Source organism: Triturus cristatus, chromosome 7, assembly GCF_964204655.1.
Source record: "Triturus cristatus chromosome 7, aTriCri1.1, whole genome shotgun sequence".
Classification (NCBI taxonomy): domain Eukaryota; kingdom Metazoa; phylum Chordata; class Amphibia; order Caudata; family Salamandridae; genus Triturus; species Triturus cristatus.
The window spans coordinates 7,209,569-7,228,602 of record NC_140590.1 but is presented as its reverse complement, the minus strand read 5'-3'; the positions used below and the strand labels follow the sequence as shown (position 1 = coordinate 7,228,602).

The 19,034-nt window shown below is 48.8% G+C and overlaps 1 protein-coding gene across 2 annotated transcripts in view; it reads right to left on the bottom strand.

Annotated features, from left to right (window-relative positions):
- The window catches only part of LOC146808676 (uncharacterized), an 86,727-nt gene that overhangs the window by 50,622 nt on the left and 17,071 nt on the right, over positions 1-19,034 (bottom strand). The window lies entirely within an intron of this gene.

The window sequence follows — 19,034 nt, the reverse complement described above, 5'->3', positions numbered from 1 at the left end:
TTCTGCTCCTGTGTGGTCAAACCAGTTCTAGCACAACCCCTGGCAGTTGCGCAGATGGGGTGCAATGGAGCTGCCGGCTTTGTTGAAGACGTGGTGCGGAAATGGGTCTGACGGGGAGCCAGAGTGGATTGTGCTCATGGTCTTGATGGTGTCATTGATGCTCACGATGGCCCAGGCTAGCAGGGGGTCGTAGTTGATGATGTGAGGAGAGTCTGTTGTGTTGCTGTCTGTTGGGGCTGTCTGTGTGTTGAAGCTGTCGTGGATGTCTGCTATCTTGCAGTGGAAGAAAGTGGCGAGGGAGTCGCACAGGGCTTGTGACGGCGGGATGTTGTTGGTGTTGGAGCTGGGGTTGGAGAGTTCCTTCACGATGTTGAAGAGCTCCTTTCCGTTGTGTGCGTTGTTGTCGAGGCGATCTTTGAAGGAGGTCCTCTTGGCAGCCTTGATGAGGTGGTGGTGGTTGCGGATGGCGTCCTTGTGTGCTGCGAGGCTGTCCGGGGTCTGTTCACTCTTCTCTAGCTTCTGGCAAGCTTGCTTGGATAAGATAAGATAAGATAATTTATTGCACAGTTAATTAAAACTTACAATTTAAGATACACAGCTTTAAAAGAGATACATGTCAAAGGTAAAAAATAATTATCAGGAGTTAAAATTATGAAGTTCGTGTTAATAGTTTACATTTTTGTTATTGTTCGTTAGAGCTGTGGCCCATAAATTACGCTCAAGGCAATGTCAGTCTGTTACTCAGTTTCCTCATTTTGTGTCTCCTTAATTCTCTCCGCCACTGCGTCAAAGTATTTTGTAAGTCTGCAGTTTAATTGGGTCTCCTGCGGATTAAAACATAATTTGACTACATGTCTACAGGTTCTGATGCCCTTCTGGTTCCATATTGCGCGTAGTAGAGATCTCCTTTTGTCCATTAAGATTGGGCAAATACATACTATGTGGACTAGATCTTCAGGTCCTGCACTGCAGAGACGGCAAGTTTTATCTTCCTGATTCCTTTTCCATGGGGCCAGGTGAGGGAGAATTGGTAGTATGCCGAGTCGCAGTTTTAAAAATTTCTCTTTAATCTTCTGTTTGAATCCGTGGTCCATATACGCTTGGGTCTTTAATGTTTTATAGTCATTTCGGACTGTCCATCCGTGTGCCCTTTTTGCGAGGGTTTCTTTATCCTCTAATAACGATGTTATTTTTGTAACCTTTGTTACACGTTTTTTAAAACTTTTGTGATCTACTGGGGCGTTCCAGAGGTCAGACAGTTCGAGTGCTTCTAAGGATTCAGTCAGATACTTCCTTGCGTGTGATCGTTCTCGTCGCTGCAGCTCAATCCAAAGGTGGGCATTTAAGGTGCCTTGCTCTGCATTTCTAATCTTATGCCAGCATTTTATGAAGCTGCCCCTTCTTTCCACTGTCTGTTTTTGAACCCCGAACTCCAAACGTATTTGGGCAGGAGATACATAATTGGGTAGCCGAAAGATGGATCTATAAGTTTTGCTGATCACTCTGTCGAGGGTAAGATCATCTTTTCCGAGAGTTGATTCACTCCCGTATGTTAGCGTCGGTTGAAGGCGAGCTCTCAATACTTGTAGAAGCGCGTCAAGCGTATAGTCTGGCAGTATTTTCTTCAAGGGGATCATCGCAAGACAAATCATGGTGCCTTTTCGTTGTAACGTTTCTAATTGCGGTTTGGACGAGCCTCTGCTGTCTACTAGGACTCCCAGGTATTTATAGCACGCTACATGGTCCAGTTTATGCCCGTCCAGGTACCAGCAGTTTTTCCTGGCCTTCTTATAATTCACAGCCATAGTTTGTTTTCTTTAGGTTGATTTTTAATCCATTACACTGTGAAAATATGCTGGTCGTGTTTAGAAGTTGCTGAAGGCCGATTGGAGTTCGACTTATTAGAACCAGGTCATCAGCATAGAGGAGGTTGGACAGCGTGATGTCCCCCAACCGTGGGCATGCGATTTGGTGCTGTCCAGTTCCCCTGGTAGATCTGCCAGGAAAAGATTAAACAAAGTAGGGGCTAGGACGCACCCTTGCTTCAGTCCTTTAGAGGTGTTGATTCGCCTGGAGAGGTGCGTCCCATCTCCCAGTTTAATTTTAACCCAGGTGTTGGTGTGAAGTAAGATTAGCTGCTTCAGGAGGGGCTGCGGTATCCCCCATTTATCAAGCTTTCGCCAAAGTTTGCCCCGGTCCACATGGTCGAAGGCTGAGCTGTAATCAATAAAACATAGAAACAGCGAATTCTTTCCTACTTTGGCCGCGTCTGCCCGCAGAGTTAGTGCCATAACACTGGCGGTAGTTCCTTGTCCTCTGCAGAACCCGGTTTGATTTGACGGGATTATGTGCTTTGACGCTGCCCAAGATGTCAATTCGTCCAGCAGAATGCCAGCATAATACTTTGCTTCTATGTCAAGTAGAGCGATCAACCGATAATTGCAAGGATCACTCCTATCTCCCAGCTTATAAATTGGGCTTATGGTCGATCCTTGCCAGGATTCTGGGCAGGTTTCTAATTCTTGTATACCCACAAAGAGCGGTACTAGTGTGTTGCTCCAGAATTCGATGTCCAGTTTAAATATCATCGGTGGGATCCCATTTGGGCCTGGAGCTCCTTCCATTTTCCCCTTCTTTATTTGAGTTTTTATCCAATCCGCTGTTATGTTGATTTTATTCTCTATATTGCTTATTAATGTGCTATTGTTCTTTACCCCTTCAGTCTTCTTTTGGTCGTGTTTTCCCGTTGTGCTTTCCTTGGGATTCCTGGACCCTTTTTCAATCTTTCCTATTGCATTATCCTTCTGATTGTTATCTGTTTCTTGTATTGTCAGGGCTTTGGAATTACCTTCGTCAGTTTGGTTAAAGTGATTGTGCAGGTAGTCATTCCAAACTGCCTCTGATATGTAGGAGTTTATTCCTTGATGGCCTGGCCGCTGCAAGCGGTGAATTGTTTGCCAAAATTTAGCAATGTTTTTTAGTTTCGAATCGTACTTTATTTTTGCCCAGAGTTCATCATTCACCTGTCTTTTGATTTCCCAAGTTGCCTTTCCTAGGCTTGTTTTTAAACCGCGTAGAGCGTCTTGCAAAGGCCCTTTTTTAGGCTGTATACGGAGTTGGTTTAAAGTTTGCTTTATATTCCGTTTAATTCTTTTTATCCCCAGCGTGTTTGTCTTACTCGATACAGACTTAGAAATTTTGTTTTTCGCTTGCCTTGGTTTTGTTGCATATTTGGTCCCCAGAGTCTTTGTATACCACTCCCAGGCCTCTATTGGGTTTACAGCCAAATTGCCCTGATGGATAAGCTCCTTCGCGTTTAAACTCAGTTCTTCGATGTTATTTTGTTTATATCTTATGCGTTTAAAATCTGATGTATATTCGGATCTAGCGCATGCCCTGACTTCCGTGGGGTTCTCTCTGGTTATACTTAGAACGATTTCTTGTGGCAAATGGTCACTTTGATCACTAACACCCAACTTAAATGATTTGATGATGTCGAATAGAGGGAGAGTTGCAAATGCGTAGTCTAGGTGGGAGGAAATTGCTGCCGAGTGGTAGGTTGATGCTGGAGGAGTATCTTCTTTGTACCGGCCGTTCAACGCCCTTAAGTTTAGTTGCTCTAATTCTTTTAACAATTGGTTCGAGCAATTAGTTTGTTTAGTTGGAAGTGGTTGTGCCTGAGTTGGTATTCCCCAGGCTCTGTTAAGTTCGTGTACCAAATCATCGTCCGTTGCGGTCCCGAAGAGAAACAGGTTGAAGTCTCCTGCCAAGATTACATTTTCAGCTTCCCCCTCATCCATAATTCTTGCTGTCTCTTTGACCAGCTCTCTTGCGCCTTTCCGTCTGTGCTTCGGGTGTATATACGAGTTAACTATTACCAGGCGGTGGTCCGGCTTTCTGGTGTTGATTGTTATCTCAGTCGCCTGTATAACGTTAGGAGCTATAGTTTTAATCTTTATTTCCTTCATTGATCTTACTATGAGGATTGAGGCAAAGATCATTGATCCGCCTGAGCCATGGCCAAAGGGTGAGGTCCTGGTAGCTGGGACGATTTGCGTCATGTAGCCTCCGAGGGCTATCTCAGCTTCTTCCCAGGTCTCTTGAAGTAGTATCAAGTCAAATGTCCTTAAGTATTTTAGTGTTTCATGATCATCCAATTTGTCAGTCAAGCCATTGATATTCTAAATACATACTCTGAGGTTGTTCAATGTTGTGTGTGTTGAGGGCTGCACAGGGGGTCCTTGTCATTGCCCACCTCTGTTTGTTATTGTTCGCTATATCATGTCCTGATTAGGAGCTGTAGATTTCATTATTACCGTTTTAGTGTTTAGGGACCTTCCTTGGCGGCCTGGCGACTGGCTGAGGGCTCCTTTTAGAATTGATGTAGCTTTGAGCGGGTGTTCTTTTTCGCTCTCCCTTAAAAACGGTGTTGGGTAGGCTGGTCTTCTGCCTGGTTCCAGCCTTATTCCCCATTGAGCACATTTGTTGAGTTCTCCTAAAATCCGGTCGACCAGATCATTTGACGCCCATGTTGTCTTTGTCGTTTCAGGTTTGGACTGGTCGAGTACAGGTTGGAATTCAATTTGAAGTAAGCCAGTTGTGGTAATGCCTTCCAGACCCTTGATAGATGTAATTAATTTGATTATGTTTCCTCTATTCAAGGTATCCATTCTGCCCCTAGATTTGTACTCTGGAGCAAATATTAGTATATCTGTCTTATTTGTTATAGTGTATCTAGATACTTGGGCTGCGATTTGTTCAGGATGATTAGGTCCTCTTGGCAGCCTTGATGAGGTGGTGGTGGTTGAGGATGGCGTCCTTGTGTGCTGCGAGGCTGTCCGGGGTCTGTTCACTCTGCCGTTTCTTCTCTAACTTCTGGCAAGCTTGCTTGGAGGCGAAGAGTTCTGGGGTGAACCAGCTGGCCCTCTTGCTGGTGTCTCTGTAGGGGGGTTTCTTCAGCGGGGCGAGGGTGTTGGCGCAGTCCTCGATCCAGCATCTGAGGCTGTGGGCACCGTCGTCAGTGTTGGAGGGTATGGTGGGTATGGTGGGTGGGCTGAGAGCGAGGTTTGCATGAAGTTGATCTTCATGCAAACCTCCAGCAGCTCCAGCAGCGGCGGGGGATCTGTTTTGTGTGGTGGTGAGTGGCGGATTTCTGGAAGGTGAAGTGGATGCAGCGGTGGTCGGTCCAGAGAAGTTTGGTGGTGTGGTTGAAGGAGACGTGCGGGCTTGAGGAGAAGACAGGGTCGAGCGTGTGGCCGGCGGAGTGGGTGGGCATGGTGACGAGTTGCCTCAGTCCGAGGTTGGCGAGGTTATCGATCAGGGATGTGGTGTTGCTGTCGTTGTTGTTCTCAAGGTGAAAGTTCAGGTCTCCGAGGAGGATGTAGTCGGTGGAGGTCAGGGTGTGCGTATTGATGAAGTCGGCGATGGAGTCGCTGAACTGGGGGCGGGGTCCAGGGGGTCGGTAGACGAGGGTGCCACTGAGGGTGGAGTTGGGGTCTGTGTGGATCTGGGAATGCATGTGTTCGGCGGTGCTAGGAGTGTCGTCGGTGCTAGTCGAGACCCTGATGCTGTTCTTGTGGACAATGGCGATTCCTCCTCCGACTCCGTTGGTGCGGTCTCTGCGGATGATCTTGTAGCCATCTGGGATGGCTATGGCGATGTCAGGTGCGGAGGAGTCGTTCATCCACGTCTCTGTCAGGAAGGCAACGTCCGGGGATGTTGTGTCGAGCAGGTCCCAGAGCTCGACGGCATGTTTGCGTGCGGAGTGGGTGTTCAGTAGAATGCATTGGTGGTTGAGGTCATTTTTGATGGGTGGTTGGTCGGTTCTGAGGCTGGTGTAGCTGCAGTTCCTGCAGGTGAAGGGACTGTGTGTGCGTTTCGGGGCGGCCTTGAAGCAGGTGTGGGTCCATCCGGGGTTGAGAGCATGCAGAGTACTGGCATCGTAGTGGCGGCGTTCCTTGTGGCAGGTGCGGCGACCAGGGGTTCTGGCGCTGGGCACGGTCCAGGCGCCAGCATATATGGGGAGGTGGGAGGGAGGAGCAGCTGGGAGGTGGGAGGTGGGGGCAGCGAATGGGCAGTCAGGGGGGTGGGCCGCAGGGGACATAGCAGCGGGAGCGGAGCGGAACGACGAAGGGCACAGAAGGCAAAAAGGCACAAGTAAGGGGGCAACGAGTGTTACAGAAGGCAAGGAAGGTTACAGAAATACGGGGGAAGCGAATGGAACAGAAAGCAAAACGGGCACAACGGGCACAGGGTTACCGGGGCAATGAGGGGACAGAACGCAAAAAGGGCAGAGAGACACGGGGGCAGCGAGGGGAACAGAGGCAAAAAACGGGTAGAGGGACACGGGGACAGCGAGGGGAACAGAGGGGAAAAAAACAGGCACAGAGCAAGTACAGGCAGCGGAGGAGAACAGAGAACAGCAGTTACGGGCACAACAAAGACGAAAAGGAGTACAGGCAATACAGTGAGAATCAACCTATCTCAGCAGCGATAGACACACAGGCGGTGCTGTGCGACGGTGGAGCGATCTACTAGGTAGGGTCAAGGGTCGCTGTGAAGGGAGTGGATCTACCGCCAGAGGATCTCCCTCATTCACCTGTGGCAAGAGGAGGTCATAGGCCATTACAGGCCTAAGAGAGGGCCCAGTGTCTGCCTCCTGAACCAGAGAGGCCTGGCCTGCAGCCCACATCCCAGCGCAGCACCAACATCCCTCCACAGCCCAAGCTACCCGCTGTCCTCCTCATGCTGGCATCAGGAACTTTTCAATATACCTCCGCCAGAGTGACAGGAGTATCACCGACATCCTTTTCCAGGTTCCACCCCACTGCCCTGGATGCCAACATAAGCCTGGCAGCTAACAACGACGTCTCCAAGGGCATCGTGAGTGCCATACAAGAACTCTGCACTGCTGTTGCCAGTGCAGACACACAATGAATAGATACCAAATAGTGTCAAAGCTATGGCCTACACTAGCCCCAAGGTGTCTTACATTGCAGTGTACGCAGGATACGTGTTCAATGGTTCTGTGCAACCTTACAACACATCTACTAAGGGTAGCGTTATAGTTGTTGTTGCTGCCTGCGCACGCGCCACGCACTTCCCCTATTTTAGGAGCGATGCCGCGGCCGCGCAGCGGACGCGTGCAGAGGGCGCGCTGCTGGCACGCCGAAGGCGCGCCTAAGGCAAGCCCGTCTGCGCCCGTCCGCGCCTGTCCGGGCCCAGGGGCCATAACCCCTGCTCCTCCGGCTAGCAACCCTCTAATTTATTCCATCCCAGAGCTTTTATCTTTAAGACCTAATTTGCATTTGCACTGTGTACACACCTCGCATTCTGAGACAATTTTGAACCCATGTCCAGCATATAAATATGAGCTTGACGCGACCGGAGGTACTGACCAGCTCGAATAAAATCATAATGTTTCTCCTAAACTGTCGGTCTCTTTCTAAACATGCATTTGAAATTCGCCTACTGCTGGAGGAGGAAAGACCTGACTTACTTTTTCTGACAGAAACATGGTTGAACGAAGAGGGAGGTCCAGGGATTGTTCAAGCACTACCTCCAGGTTATATTATATCCAGACTAGACAGAACTACAGGCAGAGGAGGAGGCCTAGCGAATATTTACAAAGATAGCCTCAAATGTAGCACCACACCTAGTCCATTATCCAACTGCGAAAGTATTTTCTTCACGATTAGCTTATCCCAGGTGACCACATTTTCTGGCATTTTAATCTACCGTCCCCCCGGTCCAGCCGGCAATTTTTGTAAAAACTTTTTTGACAAGATTGTAAGCCTGGCTAGTTCGCGCCTTAATTTTACTATTCTTGGAGACTTTAATCTTCATTTAGATAAAGCCTCCCTTCCATTAGTAGTGGAGATGACAGAAGGTCTTACAGTACTGGACCTAATGCAACTGAACAACACCCCCACCCATAATAAAGGGCACACTCTTGACTCTATCTTTTCCAACATCCCTAAACTAATGGGGGCTGAACCCCATTCCCCTTCCTTGGTCAGACCATCTACTGATCCCCTTTTCATGGACAGTCCAAGGATTTGATGTAAGAGTAAACAAAACTACCAACTCAATACGACCCTAGGCCAAATTGTCATACGACTCCTGGTCAAAGAATTTAGAAGAAACTATTCCTAGACTAAACGCCAATCCTGCAATTGCCAATGACCAACTCAATAGCTGGCTACATTCTTCATTGAACATAGTCCTACCCAAAAAAGTCATTCATAAAAAAAGAGGGGGTCATCATAACTTATGGTATACACCTAAGTTACGTACCCTTAGACAAAACGCTAAGCAGTTAGAACGCTGTTGGAGAAAAACACCGACAGCTGAGAGGAAGAAGGACTATTGAAGCGCAATTAGAAGCTATAAAGATGAAATAAAACTAGCAAAATCGGTCTTTTATGAAAAAGAAATTTGTTCAGCCGAAAATAGCCCCCGAGAAATTTTTAAAATCACCAAATCCCTCCTCACCCCCCCTGCCCCCCCTAATAATGATAAAGATAGCTCTCTTCATTGCAATCTACTTGCGGAATTCTTCAACAAAAAAATTCAGACCATCTATCAATCCTTCCCCATGGGCACAGAATCACAAGTTATCCCCCCTATATGTGCTGCCGCGAATCAACTCGACTCTCTTCCCCCTATTAATTTAACAATTCTTCAGAACATTTTTAACCAGGTTAAATCTGGAGCTCCGTCGGACGTGGCTCCCTTCTCTATTTTAAAACGAGTTTTCGAAACTATTGCCCCCACTGTTCTCGAAGTTATTAATACCTCACTAAAAACTGGATCTGTCCCTCCCCTATGGAAACAAGCCATGGTCAGAGCCCTACTGAAAAAGCCGAACTTGGACCTTGAGACACTGTCTAATTATCGCCCTATCTCACTACTGCCAAGTATTGGTAAACTGGCAGAGAAGTATGTTAATACCACAATTGCGTCCTTCTTAGAAACCAATAACTGTTTCCATCCAACTCAGACAGGCTTTAGAGCCCAACAAAGTACAGAAACAGCTTTGTTAGTTGTGACGGAAAGTTTAAGAAAGATCACGGATAACGGAGGCTGCGCGGCTTTAATTTTACTGGATCTCAGCGCGGCCTTCGATACCGTGAACCATCAACTTCTGATTCAAAGAATTAAAAACCTTGGAATCATTGGTTTGGCTTTAAAGTGGATACAGTCATACCTGGAGGACCGATCATTTGTGGTCTTTGATGGGAATGCCACTTCGGAACCATTACATCTGAGTTGTGGGGTGCCTCAGGGCTCCTCCCTGAGTCCTACCCTTTTTAATGTGTACATGAGTCCCCTTGCTGAATTGGTGATCCCCCATGGAATTCAGATCGTGACGTATGCAAACGATACCCAGTTAGGGGTATCCCTCAGCCAAGAAAATAAGTCTGCCCCCAATCTCTTGCTGTGTTTGCAAGAAGTTTCAAAATGGATGGATGCTTCCTATTTGAAACTTAATGGAGAAAAGACGGAGCTTATGTTTCTTGGGAACCACCCCCTACATCAATAGGCCCTTGCTGGCCGATTTGTCTTGCCCCCCCCCCCCCGATTCCAAAAACACAAATTAAGAGCTTGGGAGTCTGGTTCGACCATGAGCTGAATTTCAAGAATCAAGCAAACAAGGTAGCTGCTAGCTGCTTTGGACTGATTCGAATGATAAGGAAGATTCTTCTTTTCCTTCCCTCTACAGTTAGGAAAATAGTGGTCCAGGCGCTCATTTTATCACGCCTAGACTACGCGAATGTGCTTTATCTGGGAGCCCCCGTGGCTGCCATTAACAGGCTCCAAGTTATCCAGAACTGCGCAGCACGACTTCTTACCAAGTCCGCCAGGTGGATCTCTGCCAAACCTTCCTTAGCAGCACTTCACTGGCTGCCAGTTTCCCAAAGGATCCAGTTCAAGGCCTTGTGCATAGCTCACAGAGCACTTTCTAACAAGGGACCCCCAGTGGTTCGAGCCCTTATTCAGTTTTACCGCCCGAATAGATCCTTGAGATCAGCAAATAAACTCCTGGCTTTAGTACCAACTGTAAAACGTATGGACGGTGTTTTGGCTACAATGCTGCAAAGCTTTGGAATGGCCTCCCACTGACTATCAGGTCTGAACCCAACCACATGACGTTTCGCAAATCTCTAAAACCTTTTCTGTTCCCTTAATTTGTTCACCGGGTCTGAGAGTTGCTGCAGCACTGGGATGCTCTAGGGTAGCCATGCGCTTTATAAATGCCCCTTCAATTCAATTGCATACATGCCCTCATGTGTTTGACACAAGTAGTACATGTTTGGTTGACACATATGTGTATGTTTCAACCCAGTGACAGTGGTAGACACCTTACTGGAATGGGGTAAGCACTTGCCACATATGTAGTCACACATACAACATATGGAAAACAATGTAACTTGTACCATTGATATGCATTGCCAATCAAACTCTGTGAAGTATGGCGCAGCATGCATCTGTGAACGTTTGCATGTTGCGAGCCCAGACACATTTTGAACCAAAGCCATCTGACCAATGAAAGCCCCATACACAACATATGTCACATGCCATAGCCATAGACTGTTGGCAGGCATGCAACAGCTAAAAATATGGTAGACATAAAGGTCAAATATCACTTAGCGTTAATTTATTAACTGCATTACACGTTAGTGAGAAGTTTTCATAGGCAAAATTTAAAAAAACTTGCAAAGTTCATGAGTTTGTCAATGGAAATTCAACTCATAACCGCTTGGCGTCTGCGATGGAGTTCATCTTATGACAATGGACGGCCACACAGCGTTTTTGGTCCCATATGACACCTTGGAGGTGACGAAGGGCTGGTGTTGATGGTCCGTCACCTCCGCAGTCAGGATCTAATTCTCCTCCCGATCGAACCTGCGTTTTCTCTTCCTCTTCATCTGGGACTCTGACTGGTCATCCTGGCTGTTGGGGGGGTTGAGGGGGCTGTTGTCCTGTGCTGAACTTGGTCCTGGCTGTTCCATAATGCATTCAGGTCACTTTTTTTACAAATTCTTAGCTGCGTATTTGTAAACTCTTTTTGTCTTTTTGCCGCTGCATGCTGAAAAGTGATGCTGGGCTGACTAGCGTGAACTTTTTTGCCGCTATTTGGCCAGCCGTCACTTCTTTCACGCTATCTTGAATTTTCTTATCGTCTTGACTCTAGATTTAGTGTCATTTTTTTTGGGCAGCTAGCTGATCCTAACGCCACGTACTGATGTATTGTAAATACATTACAAACATAAAGTTAGGATTTGGGGATTGGAAGTGGTAAAAAAAATAGCCTCTAACCAGCCTGAAAACTAGTTGGTGCCAATTCTTGTAAATATACCCCTGAGTCTTTAAGGTGAGTGGAGGGCAGGTCCTCTGGGCTCTGGGGGGCTGCTACACATCTAGGGTTTTCCGCTTTAGTCAGGTTAGAGTCGGAACAGGCCAGTAGGGCTGGGGCCAAAGCAGTTAGTGTCCTCTTCATCCGGGGTCAGCACGGCTCTTTGGTCCTTTATCTTTCTTCCTCAAATCTGAGAAGGCAAGGTTCAGGATTGTCCCTAAATACTACATTTCGGGGTTTTAAAGGGTGTGCAGGTTGGGTCTAATGGCTCCCTTCCTTGGGGTGAGTGCACACCCTACTATGCCACCCTCCAGTGGGAGGGGGGCATGAGCGTCTCCCTAGTTGGCTGGGTCCCCTCATCATCAAGATAGAGGGGACTGAGATGTTTGCTTCACCTCGCCTCCCCCACCTGAGGGGTGGGGTTGGCAAAGGTGGGCACATCTCTCCTCCTAGCTTGTTTTCCCTACCAATTCTCCTGTCCAAAGTCAGAATCGATGGGAGCCAGTTGCTGGTGTCAGCAAAAGGCAGGGACTGCGTCCAAAGGCGGCAGGCCTTTGAAGCTTCCCCCTTGTGGACCCAGCTCATCCTGGGGGAGGAGGCATGACACCTCTGCCCAGGATTGGCTTTGTTTCTGGACCCAGAGAGCGGAGGTCCTCTACCCAGGCGTCCAGAAACTTGTCTGGTGATGGCAAATGATGGGCAGACATTCAGAAACCCCACCAAGGTTGGTTATTTTTCAGGGGGCATCTCTAAGATGCCTTCTTAGTGCATTTTACATTAAATCCCACACTGGCATCAGTGAGGGTTTATTGTGCTGAGACGTTTGCTGCCAAACTTCCCACTTTTCAGTGCAGCCATCATGAAGCTGTGGAGTTTGTGATGACAAACTCCCAGGCCATATTCTCTTTATGGCTTTACTGCACTTACAATGTCTAAGAAGGGACTTGGACACTGTAGGGGTACAGGGCTCACACCTCTGTACCCTCACCTGAGGGCTAGTGCACCCAGCTTGAGGGGTGACTTACCTAGGCCTTAGGTAGTGAGTTGCAGGCATGGCACATGGGTATGCGTGCCATGACGACTCTTCACTGTTCTCAGCACCAAAACATGCAGTCTGCAGTGGCAGTGTGTGTGTGTTAAGGTACAGGGCCACTAAGGTGGCACAACAGGTGCTGCAGCCCTTAGAGGCCTTCCCTGGTCTCAGTGACCTTGGTGCCTATTGGACCTTGTACAAGGGGCCAACCTCTGGACAGAGATGTTACAATTGCAGGTACAAAGCTACAGTTTTGCGAAAGAACACAGGCCCTAGGAACCTGATTGGCAGGGACCCAGGGCACATCAAATCAAGTTGCATCACATGTCAGGCAAAATGTGGGGGTAACCATGCAAATAGGGGAACTTTCTTACACAACCCCATCCTCTCCAAAACGAAAGGGGATTAGACTAACCTTTCCCAAGAGAGTCTTCATTGCCTAAGTGGAAGAATCTGGAAAGGCCGTCTGCATTGGCATGGGCCGTCTCAGGTCTATGTTCCACCATAAAGTCCATTCCCTGTAGGAGATGGACCACCTCAAATGTTTAGGGTTTTCTCTGCATTAGCCATCTGAGAGGTCTGTGGTCAGTTTGAACCAGGAAGTGAGTACCAAACAAGCATGGTCTCAACTACTTCAGGGACCAAACCACAGCAAATGCCTCCCTCTCAATGGCACTCCAGCACTGTTCCCTGGGGAGTAACCGCCTGCCAACTACAGGCTGGTCTTGGCCATCATCGTTGGTCTGGGACAGGACCACTCCTATCCCTAGCTCGGAGGCATCAGTCTGCACAATAAACTGCTTGGAGTAATCTGGAGCTTTGAGAACTGGTGCTGAGCACATTGCCTCTTTCAGGGTGTCAAAAGCCTTTTGGCAGCCACTGCCTAGTTACCTTTCTTGAGCATCTTGTTGGAGGTGAGGTGCGTGAGGGGAGTCACAAGGGAACCATACCCCATCACAAACCTCTTGTAGTACCCAGTAAAGCCAAGGAATGCCATATCTTGGATCTGGGTGGTTGGAACCTCACAGTCCAGAATTGTCTGGATTTAGGCTGTAGCGGTTGAACTTGGCCTCCACCTACAAGGGGACCCACGTGCACAATAGTTCCCTGATCTATCTGGCATTTGGACGACTTGATAGCTAGGCCTGCACCTTGCAGGCCCTGTAAAGCCTTCCCTAGATGACCCTGCCAGGAAGAGCTAAACACAGCAATATCATCAAGATAAGCTGCACTAAAAACTTCTAACCCAGCAAGGAATTGATTCACCAACCTTTGGAAGGTGACAAGGGCTTTCTTTAGACCAAAGGGCATCACAGCAAACCGGAAGTGCCCATCAGGTGTGGAGAATGCTGTCTTTTCTTTTGCTCCAGGGGCCATGCGAATCTTTCAATACCCTGTAGTTAAGTCAAAGGTACTTAGAAATTTGGCGGCCCCTAATTTGTCTATCACCTCATCTACTCTTGGGATAGGGTGAGCATCTGTCTTGGTGACAGTATTGAGGCCTCTGTAGTCCACACAAAACCTCATTTCTCTCTTTCCACCCTGTGGATGAGGTTTGGGGACTAGGACCCCCAACTCCAGCATCTTGCTGACCTCGGCCTTGATATTTTCCTTAACTTGGTCAGACTGGGGATAGATTTTGGTTTTGACAGGCAAGCTGCCTCCAGTGTCCACTTCATGGATACACCAGGGTGTCTGACCAGGGGTCAAGAAAAAGAGGTGCGCATACTGTTGCAGAACCTATCTGCAGTCAGCTTGCTGTTGGGCAGAGAGGGAGTCTGAGTGGACAACTCCATCCACTGACCCATCCTGGGGTCTGCAGGAGAGGAGGTCAGGGGGAGGTTCACTCTCTGTCTCCTGATCCTCATCGGTAATCTTCAGCATGGTGACACCAGCCCTGTCATAATAGAGCTTGAGGTGGTTCAACTCCATCTGTCCTGGAGGGCCCTTGGAGATACTGGCTCCAAAACCCACACCTGTTGCCCTGGTTGGCATGCTACCAGTGCAGCCTTTTGGTCATAGCAGAGCCTCTGAAGCTCCAGGCTGGCCTCAAGGTGTTTGGATGCTTTCTGCATGTGCTCTGCCATCTTGGAACGAAGGCCTAGTACATAGTCCACCACATCTTGCTTCGGTACATGATGGGGTTTCTCTCATCGTTCCCTCACAGGTGAGAGAGGTCCTCTTACAGGGTGGCCAAACAGAAGTTCAAAGGGTGAAAACCCTACTCCCTTCTGAGGCAACTCTCTGTAGGCAAAAAGCAGGCAGGGCAACAGAGCATCCCATCTCCTTTTGAGTTTTTCAGCGAGGCCCATTATCATGCCTTTCAATGTCTTCCAACAAGACCAAAAGAGGCACGTTCCTACACACTCCGCTCTAGGAAATACTCTACTCCACAACACTCTATGACACTCCTCTCTACGCCATTCAGCTCCACTGTATGCCACTTAGCTCCACTCTATGCCACTATACTTAACTCTACCACATTCTATGCCACTCCACTCTAAGACACTCTACTCCACTCTACAATACTCCACGACACTCTATGCCACTCCTCTCTACGCCATTCAGCTCCACTGTATGCCACTCAGCTCCACTCTACGCCACTCTACCACACTCTTTGCCACTCCACTCGAAGACACTCTACTCCACTCTATGCCATTCGTCTTAACTCTACGCCACTCTACTCCACTCTATTACATTCTACGCCACTCTACTTAACTCTACCGCACTCAACGCCACTCTACTCCACTCTATGCTATACCACTCTACTCCACTCAACAATACTCCATGACACTCTATGCCACTCCTCTCTACGCCATTCAACTCCACTGTACGCCACTTAGCTCCACTCTATGCCACTCTATGCCACTCCACTCTAAAATACTCTACTCCACTCTATGCCATTCTTCTTGACTCTACGCCACTCTACTCCACTCTAGTCCATTCTACGCCACTCTACTTAACTCTACCGCACTCAACGCCACTCTACTCCACTCTATGCTATACCACTCTACTCCACTCAACAATACTCCACGACACTCTATGCCACTCCTCTCTACACCATTCAACTCCACTCTATGCCACTATACTTAACTCTACCACACTCTATGCCACTCCACTCTAAGACACTCTACTCCACTCTACAATACTCCACGACACTCTATGCCACTCCTCTCTACGCCATTCAGCTCCACTGTATGCCACTCAGCTCCACTCTACGCCACTCTACCACACTCTTTGCCACTCCACTCTAAGACACTCTACTCCACTCTATGCCATTCGTCTTAACTCTACGCCACTCTACTCCACTCTATTACATTCTACGCCACTCTACTTAACTCTACCGCACTCAACGCCACTCTACTCCACTCTATGCTATACCACTCTACTCCACTCAACAATACTCCATGACACTCTATGCCACTCCTCTCTACGCCATTCAACTCCACTGTACGCCACTTAGCTCCACTCTATGCCACTCTATGCCACTCCACTCTAAAACACTCTACTCCACTCTATGCCATTCTTCTTGACTCTACGCCACTCTACTCCACTCTAGTCCATTCTACGCCACTCTACTTAGCTCTACCGCACTCAACGCCACTCTACTCCATTCTATGCTATGCCACTCTACTCCACTCTACAATACTCCATGACACTCTATGCCACTCCTCTCTACGCCATTCAACTCAACTGTACGCCACTTAGCTCCACTCTATGCCACTATACTTAACTCTACCACACTCTATGCCACTCCACTCTAAGATACTCTACTCCACTCTATGCCATTCTTCTTAACTCTACACCACTCTACTCCACTCTTCCATTCTACGCTACTCTACTTAACTCTACCGCACTCTACGCCACTCTACTCCATTCTATGCTATGCCACTCCACTCTACAATACTCCACGACACTCTATGCCACTCCTCTCTACGCCATTCAACTCCACTGTACGCCACTCAGCTCCACTCTACGCCACACTACTTTGACCCTGTCCCAGGCAGGTCGCTCCCCTCACTGCCACACAGCCCCACCTGTGTGCCCTGAGCCCGCTGCTGCCGCTCGCATCTGGTTCGTGCACCGCATTTTTCCGCTTACAGCAGACCTTCTGACCTTCAGGAGACTTCTCAAGACCTGACTCTTCGAACAGTAGCAGCTTCCCCCCCCCAGCGCCTTGAGACCCTCACAGGTATGTAGTGCGCTTTACAAATGTGATTGATTGATTGATTGATTGATTGATTGACTACTTAACTCTACCACACTCTATGCCACTCTGTGCCACTCTATGCCACTCCACTCTAAGACACTCTACTCCACTCAATGCCATTCTACGCCACTCTACTTAACTGTACCACAGTCTGCTCCACTCTATGCCACTCCACTCTAAGACACTCTACACCACTCTAAGACACTCTACTCCACTCTAAGACACTCTACTCCACTCTAAGACACTCTACTTCAGTCTACGTTACTGCACTTGACACTCCCTCTATGACACTTCACGGAGTCCATTCCACTCCAAGACACTCAACTCCACAATACTTCACACCATGACTCTCTAATGCCTTCCACTCTACCCCATTCCACTCTATTCCACTCCACTCCACTATACCTCAATCCCCTCCACTCTCCTCTGCACCACTGCACCCTCAATCCTCACCATTGCCTGAGGCTGATGCCAAAATTGGGCCACTGAAGCCCCCCTGATCCTTGCCCGGTACCTGGTTGGTCCGAGCAGTGGCTCCCCGCTGCCCGCTTGAAACTCACCGAGACGGCCCACTGGGACCCCTGCCTGTGGACTGCACTGAGGTCGCATGAGGCCGATGCGGGGATTTGGGCCTGCTGGGTCCCCTCAAGCCTCGCCTGTGGTCGATGCCGGAATTAGGCCACTGAAGCCCCCCCTGATCCTCGCCTGGGACCTGGTAGGTCTGAGCAGTGGCTCCCCGCTGCATGCCTGAAAACTCACTGAGACGGCCCAGAGATCCCACGAGCCTGATACCTCACTTGGGCCCGCTGAGACCCCTGACCCTCGACGAAAATCTGCCCCAAGGTTCCGTGAGGCTGATATAATGTATTAACAGGTTCTACTGGAACCCCTCTATCCTCGCTTGGCCGATAGGGACGCCCTGCTGCTCACTGCCCTGATCAGACAGGCCCCCCTCGGAAGCCGAGTCTCTCATAATGATCCCAGATGGCGTCTCTGTTTGCCGCAAGGGTGGTAGCAGGAGTCGATCCCGATCTCCACCTCCGCTGCAGAGCAGCACGGTCCCTCACCGGCTGCACAGATGACCTCTCCCAACCTCCGATTGATTTCAGGAACACTGCCACGATTTTATGCCGCAGTTGAAGGTCCAACGCTGAAGGTAAAGAGTCATCGCTTAACTTTGAACCGGATTGTTTTCCCCGACTGGTTTTTCTGCAAAAAACTCCTCCCCTCGCCCCCACCCCTCCTTCAAGGTCTTCACTGGATTTTTTTACTTCACCGAGGCCCCACCGCTGAACTCCTGGTACTCTAGCAGCCCCTGAAGCTTTGAAGTCATGGTTTCAGATTGTGCCTGCTCCTGCATCATGGAGCCTAAGGACCCCTCCTAGTCCCAAACACTCAAATACCGGAGGTTCCTGCATGCCTCCGACCCAAATGAGCCCTCCGGCTCGCTTGTGATCCACCTTTATCCCCTGGCTGTATTAGAGTCCCCCCTCAGCCACCTGGTATGGGCCCTCCATTACCTCATTACAGGGATAATAAAGTGAGGCCATGATCGATGCACACCTGGTCTGGGGGAGCAGCCAAGAAATCCCACGCATTCTACCCATGACCCCCGGATCTAAATCCCTCACGACGCCACGCTCTAAAACTCTTCTTTGGGGGCTTGACCAGGCGGACAACCGAAGACCGGCTCTCTGTGACATGCCCCAGGGCATGACGCTGTCTAATCTGATCCATAGACGTACGCACTATCGCCCACCCGCAACGGTCCTATGACCTACTCATTCTATGGCTCTATGATCTTTTTGTGTTTCTCACAAATCTCACTCATACCCTCCTAGTCATTTGCCGTTTCATCGGACTATGTATGCGTAGTAAACTGCCTGCCTTGATCCTATGTTTTTTATTACTGTTGTTGTTTTTCACTACCTGCATTTCCGCACACCTCCCTATTCATTCAATGATGACTCAGTTCTTGCGGCTCAACACTGTCTCTCTTCGGTCTTCTGCTGGCTCGCTCAGGCACAGCTAAAATGTAACAAAGAGAAATCAGAGGTCCTCTTGGCGTTTTTCCAGCTAACTTCTGAGAGAGGTTATGGCCCCCCAGCTTTCCCTTGCCTAAAGCAATGGGTATTGCTGCAAAAAACATGGGGGTCTGGTACAATGAGCATCTGTCCTTCTCTACCCAGGTCAAAAAGCTGGTTGGGACCTGCTTTGGTGCATTGAAAGCCTTGAGGAAGTTTCTACCCTTCTTCCAAGATCGTCCAAAGAAACGGTTGTCCGTGCTTTGATTTTGTCTCGCTTGGATTATGCCAATGCACTCTATGTGGGCATTTCTGGCTACCTCTTGAACAAACTATAGGTCGTTCAAAACTCAGCCGCCAGACTCCTGCTGGGTATATCTCGCAGGTGTAGTGTGCGTGCACATTTGC